Source organism: Hipposideros armiger, unplaced genomic scaffold (assembly GCF_001890085.2).
Source record: "Hipposideros armiger isolate ML-2016 unplaced genomic scaffold, ASM189008v1 scaffold_338, whole genome shotgun sequence".
Taxonomy (NCBI): domain Eukaryota; kingdom Metazoa; phylum Chordata; class Mammalia; order Chiroptera; family Hipposideridae; genus Hipposideros; species Hipposideros armiger.
In genome coordinates, this window is record NW_017731688.1 from 1,871,087 (window position 1) to 1,878,758 (window position 7,672).

Sequence of the window (7,672 nt, forward strand, 5' to 3'; positions counted from 1 at the left end):
TAGTTCCTATCATTATTACTGCTAGTATTGCTATTAACATAAATATCATCATTACTGTAACAACGATCAATACTGAGCTGTAGTAGTAGGAATAGTAGCAGCTGAGTTTAGCTAAAAGGAAAAGTCGTAGAGGGCAGGAGAGCAGTTTTTCCGGTTTCCTCAATCATGAAATATATTTAATTCTTGTACTCTTTGCTTTCTCATTTTCATCATATTGAAATAGAAAAGTAAAAGTTTAGATATCATACACCATCATACTTTGAACAAAACTAATTCAAGGCATGGTGTTAATCTTTCCCAGTCCTGACAATTAAAAACATCTATCTGTAATTATCAAATTAAAGACTGTGTCTCCTGTGCCAGGAGTTTTTGGCAACATGAAGCGAGCAGAAAAACAAATATTGCCTTACACTTGAAGTCATACTGTTCATAGGATTACTCCTGAAGGACCTGCAACAGTGGCTGTTGTCCAATAAACTCTTAAATCATATTTGTGTAAATCTGTTTCAATTATTTTAGGTTGAGAGCAAGAAAGAAACTGGCGATGAGGGAGTGTGGTGTCTGGGCAGGCAATCGGCTTCATTTTCTTCTTTCCTTTTTGGTCTTCCTTTCTAGCTGCCTTTGATGTTCACCTGCTCTTAGCTTTCCAGCACACCCAGGAGAAGGGCAGCTGAGAGGAGGTAGTGAGAGTCTGGAAGAGAACTGTCTGTGGGAGTTAAGGGGTGCAGAAGAAGAAGCTACAGCCTTGGGTTCTAGGCCAGGGGTGCTAAGCTCAAATTTTTATGGGCATCAGACAGATACCTTAGATGAAGACTCAAGTGTGAGGCACCCGGGGTATGTTGGGGACACTGGAGAACCAAAGAGTTGCCATATAGGGGCCTGGTAGGAATGTGACACATTCCTAGAATCTTACTTTGTTTTTCCCCAGGAAAAATAAAAGCCTAGATCTTTTTGTTGAAAAAAAAAACTACTAATTTTAAAATGTAGGCAATACTTTCAACTTTATAAAAACAAAACTCACAAAACATGTTGACAGCTGGATCTTTAGGCCTCTGCTCTGTAACTTCTGGGCCCTAAATTGTAAAGCAAGGGTAGCCCAAATGTTTTGTAATAAGTTTTAAAGTGTAAATTTTCCTGTACTCATGTGATGAAATTTAAAACAAACAGTACATAGTGTGAAGGAAAACTGCACATTCGATGTTAATGGATATGAGGACACTCAGCAAATTAGAAGAAATTAAAAATTTGGGTGTATGAAACTTCACCCTGTTTACCAGGGCTATTTTAATGTAAGGAGATGGCCCACCATAATGTTTTAGAATCTGTTTCTTGGTGTTATGCTATGTGAAATAACTTGTCATAATGTGTCAACAATCCTGTATAATAAAATGTAGTTTGTATACTGATATAATTTAATGATAAAACAAAATAATGAAATGTTTATAACATTTTAATATTCCTATAATAAACACTTTTGTTAAGTATATTTCTTAAATCAGTGCTCAATACTCTGTTTCTGAATCTGATATTTTATAATTCAAACGAGCTATAAAATTTGTTGGAATTAAAGACTATTAAAGATACCTTTGTTTACCATACTCACTTGTCATTGTTCAAAACTGCAAAAAATAAGCTTTCAGATTTCACTTAGAAAATACTGATAATTTGTTTAATCATATTTATATTTTATTAAATAAGGATATCAGATTTTAAATGAATTAAATATTCAAAGTGGATATTATCTATGGGGTTTGTTCAAAGCACTGAATGATAATCTACTAATTTATCTGAGTGGAATTTTTTTTCATGATGAAAGCTCTACTCTTGAAGTTTTAGAAAAAAGAGACAATGTGAGATAATGTGGTGAGGCAATTTGCTTAATGTTTTCAAGAGAACCATTGTTTGAGCCAAGAAATAAGCTCTGGCTGTAGCTTTTATAATATGACAATATAACTACCTCTTTTCCATGGTTCCAAACAAAATAATCACATTTTTAAAAGCATCTACACAATCAGGCTGACTATGAAACAAGAAACTATTATGCAGTTTAGTAAAAGTATGGCATCTGTATGTTAAGATTAAATAATTTTTGTGTAATTGAAATCATTGCCTCTGATGTGAGAAAAATCCAACCTCTTCCCTTATTTGTGTAAACTTTAGTATTTTCCCCAATAGAATATGTATTTTTAAGGGACTATACTATGTCTGCACTTTCTATAGTTTTGTACAAATCCTAGGACTCAGGCGCCACAGTATTTGTTGAAAAAAAATAAATGAATGAAGGATGAAATGAGATTTTAAAATTTTGTTTGGAAGTGGATGATGGGGGCAGTGGATGGAGTCTTTTATTTTTTTGTTGCCAGATTGATCTGTACACAAAGAGAATATGAGAACCCTTGCTTTGAGCCAATGAGGAAATAAAAATATTTTGGAATGCTTTCTTGATTTTTCTACTGACTGCATTAAGTTGAATTTAGAGATATTTATAAAAATAAGTTGAAACACACATTTCATTAACTTCTTTGATGTGAGATGCATCAACTCTAGCAATCCATGGTGAAGCTTTAATGTAATAAAGAGTTTCCAGAAAAGAACACTTGTTCTCCCATAAAAAATCAGATGAGAAATTTTAAGAAATAATTTTAGGCAAAATTATCTTGAATAAGGATAATTTTCAGTAGATCTTGAAATAAATTCAGTTCTTTTGAATGGGGTGTTCTACTGTTGCTATGACAAATCACAGGCTTAGTGACTTAAAACAACATGGATTTATTATCTTACATCTCTGGAGGCTAGAAGCTCACCCAGCTCTTACTGAGCTAAAATTGAGGTGTGGGCAGAGCTGTGTTCCTTTCTGGAAACTAGGGGAGAATCTGTTTGCTTGCCTTTTCTAGCTTGTAGAGAGTTTACATTCCTGCTGCTCCCTTGCATCTTTAAACCCAAGAAGGTCTTGGTGGAGTCTTTCTCACATTGCATCACACACTGACTATTCTGACTCCATCTTTCCCATTTAAGGACATTTATGATTACATTAGGCCCAGTTGGATAATCCAAAACAATCTCTTTATTTAAGGTCAGTTGGTTAGCAATCTTAATACCGTCAGCAACTTTAATTCCCCTTGTTGTGTAGCATCACATTCACAGATTCTGGGTATTCGGATATGGCCACCTTTGATTGGGAGTGAGGGGGGACATTATTTTGCCTACCACCATGGGTTTTAGGTATTCCTCAATATATATTAAATCAGGGACTGTAAACTTGTGGCTCATGGGTGGGATATGACTCAAGATAAGTGATATTTTTTCTTTGCTTTGTTGTTCAGGTTGTTGGCTTATAAATGTTTTACATTGAAATGACAGTCCTGGTAAAATACAGCCCTGGGAAAATAATTTGTGTTTCTGGATTCTCCAGAAAAAAAAACAAATCTAAGAAACTTGGGTATCCATGGTTTGTCAACAGCTGGCTGAAGGTATTAGTGGTGGCTCAGTTTGAATGGTTTTGTGTTCCTCCTTTCACCATTGTCTTCATCATCCTGATTGTATCTGGAAATCTGAGGCTGGATCTCAGTTGCCATTTGCTCTCTTTATTCAGTTCCATTTCTTTCTTTATATTAGTTACCTGTTCCTTGTTGGTATTTGACATCCTGTGTTGAATGAATTAATGAGTAAGTAGCTACTAAGCCCATTTGTAGTAAGTACACACTTTGCTTCATCTGAACAATAGAATGAATGAAGCAATGCAACATCTTTCTAAATTTCCATGTTTTTCTAAATCAGTCCCCCAGGTGTTTCTTATCCTAGTGGCGGGGTATTTAGTTTCATTTGTTGTGGGCTCCAAACTCCCTGAGGAGTGCCCTTTGGTACACTGAACACTGGGTGAATACATATACCGTACGTCCACTCCATGAAGTCCTCTTATATAAGTAATTCCTACAAATTAGAAGACAAATATCTTAACGGGAAATGGGGAAAAATCTTGAACAGGCACTTTAAAAGAACTTATGCACATGGCCAATAAACATAAGAAGCTTGGTATCATTATTCCACGAGAAAACACAATTGAAACCATAATGAAATACCACTACATACCCGCCTCATTAAGTGAGATTTCAAAGACTGACAGTACCATGTTTCTGTAAAGGTGTGGAACAACTAGAACTATCATGCTGATCGTAGAATAAATTCGTACAACCTCTTGAGCAAGCTCTTTGGTTATATTGACTAAAGTTATGTTTACATCCGCCCATCTTCCAACAATTTTACTCTTGTATAGTATATACATCATAACATTGAGGGCATATGTTCATCAAAAGACAAAAATGTTTACATAGTTTTATTTATAATAGCCCTCAATTGGAAGCAACCATATTTTCTTTTTTTTAAAGACTTTTATTGGGGGAGGGGAACAGCGCTGGGGAATTGGGGGAAGGGGAACAGACAAGTTGCTGTCCTTTCATTCTTCAGTCTAGTTGTGGAGGACATTGGGAAGCAACCATATTTTCATCAACAGGAGCATGAATAAGTTATAGAATATTATGCAGTGAAATACCTCCTATTATTAAAGAATGAACTGGTGCTGCAAATAACATGGATGACTGTCACAGACATAATTATGAGTAAAATAAGCCAGACAGAAAAGAGTATATAGTATTTGATTGTATTCATATGAAGTTCCAGAACAGGTTCTAGAGCTAATCTATTATGACAGAAGTCTGAATAGTGGGATGGGCATGAGGGAACATTCTGCCATGCTGGAAATTTGTCTGTTTTAACTGGGGTGATGATTATATAAGTGCATACATATATAAGTGTTTATTAGAGTTTATACTTAAGATTTGTGTATGTGTGTTAAATCTCGATTTGACAAATTTAAAGAAAAACAACGTCTTAATTTAATCCACTTCTAAATTTTGTTATTGCCTGTTATGTGTTTTAACTTTATATATATTTTAAACTCTATGGGCCATTATTATATTTTGTGCATACAGTATTCATTTATATTTACCCTTATACTTATCTTTTCAAGTACAGTCATCCATTTTCAAATTTCCACATTTTCCTGTGGGTTTATTTTCTTTCTACCCGAAGAAACAAATCCATTTAATATATTTCTAGTATGTCATATAGTAATTAATGTTTCTGTTTTGTTTGCTAAAATTGGTTTCTTTTTGTTTTTGAAGAATATTCTCTGTGTATAGAATTTTGGCATCTAATCTCTTTTAGCACTTTAAAAATGTTTCATTGTGTCTGGTTTCCATACTTTTTCATAAGAAGTTAGATATCACTTATTGCTGCTTTGAATGTCTTATTTTTTTATTCTTTTTAACACTTTTACTTTGCATTTGATTTTCAAAAGGTTTATGATGATTTAATTAAGTGGTTTTCTTTACGTGTATGTGGCTAGGGGGTGCAGAATTTCTTGAATTTGTGTATCGATAGCTTCCATCAGTTTTGGACCATTTCCAGCTCTTATTTAAAATACTGCTTCTGCTCCATTCTTTCTTTTCTCCATTTGGGATTCCTAACCACATATGCCATACACTTATGCATTTTGACTGTGTCCAATGTGTACCTGATCAATTTCTTTCCTCCTCTTATTTGTCTTTTCTTTGGTTTGAACAATTTGTATAAACCTCCCTTCCATTTCACTAATTTTTTCTTCTGCCCTATCTAAACCTCTTTTTAACCATCCATTCAGTTTTTACTTTCAGATGTATTTCTTTTAGTACTATTCCATCCATTTAACAATTCTTGTTTAAAGACTCAAATTTTCTAGTAAAATTCTCCATTTAATTTTCTTTTGTAAATTATAGGTATTTTAAAATTGTCGATAGCTAAAATATAAGTATCTCCTGTGGATTTTTTCATATGTCTTATTTTTATTTTTTTTTGGTTATTTGTCATGTGGTTTTATCTTTTGGCATGGCTAATATTTTTTTGGTTAAATGTTGGACATTAAGAACAAAGATCTGTATAGAATGCAGGTGATGTTTTATTCTATACCAAAGAATACTTGACTTTTTGCTGTTATAATGATAGAATTGGCTTTGACCACTGATTAGCACCTATTAGGTACTGAGCTGATTTGAAGGTGGCTTACAGTTTGTTTTTTTTGTAAGACTCAACCTACCACTACCTCTAGTTTTCTTCTTTTTTTGTTTTGTTTTTGTTATTGTTTTTTTAAACCAATTCCTAGGGCGTGACCCTCTAGGGATTTCAATTGAGAGCTTTGCAAGTCTGTGTACCCCCAGCACCAAGAAACTGTGAAAAATTTTGCTCTAAACCTTAGGTTCTTCATGTCTGCAAATTGTGATAGTTTACCACATTTTTCTAGAGCCTTGAGTGTGGCCTTGTGGTTCAAGTGATGACTCCTGTTTGTCTCTACTCTACAGCACTGTTAGATGGTAAAAAATCCTGGTCTGCTGTTTAAGGATTTTGGCTTAGTCTTTTAGCTTTCTGCATTGTACTATCTTAGGATTTGGAAAACAAGTATTTTAAGAGAAACCATCCATATGTTTAAGGCCTTCCAATCTTGATTTTTGCCATTTCCCTGCACAACTGCCAAAAGCTGTGTTGGTCTCTCTCTGCTCTGTCAGCAGCCCTCTGCTTGTTCCAAGTCCAGATTTCATAGCCTGTGACCCTCATCCAGAACTGGCAAAGGGTCTCACAGTAAAAGTGGGTGCAGATTCTAAGTTCACGCCAGAATTTAATAGCTATAATTTTTCTTGTTTCTGTGGCTCTATGGTGCCTTTAAGAGTATAACTTTTGTATTTTATCTTGGTTTTCTAGTTGTTTCCAGTGAGATCTTTGGCTACAGATTCCACCCACTTCAGCACTACCAATATTTGAACAAATTTGTCCATGGCTCCATGCTAAGTGATATGGTTGCAGAGGAGTAGCAGTCGAAATTTTCCTTAGGGTTTTTTAATGTTTGTATTGTAATTACAGGACATGTACCCCAAAGATTGATAAAACAGAACATAATGGGATACCTTCCTGATAAACTGTATAAATAATATTGTTAAGAGGCCAAGAGAGACCTCATGGAGTGTTAGGATTACCAAGAAAGGCAAACTTTTTTTTATGATTAAGAATGAATATGTTTATTTAAGAAGGTTTGTAAATCAATAGTAAAAGGACAAATCCAAATTTAAAAAAAAGGCAGAAAAAGAGTAGGTAATACATCAAATAATATTCACAAATGGATGAAGATTAGTCAACCTCATATTAAAACAACAGTAAGATACCATTTTTAATTTTTGATAGGTAAACTAAAAAGGTCAATTACTATCTATCTATATATCTATCTATCTATATCTATCTATCTATCTATCTATAAATTTTCAATTACAGTTGACATACAATATTAGTTTCAGGTATACAACATAGTGATTAGACATTTATATAACTTACAAAGGATCACCCTGATAAATCCAGTACTCATCTCAACATACATAGTATTACAATATTATTGACTATATTCTTTATGACATCCCCATGACTATTTTGTAACTACCAATTTGTACTTCTTAATCCTTTCCCCTTTTTCACCCACCCCCGAACTCCTCTCCTAGCTAGTAACCATCAAAGGTTCTTTGTATCTATGAGTTTGTTTCTATTTTGTTATTTAGATTCCACATGTTAGGGAAATCTCATTGCATCTATCTTTCTC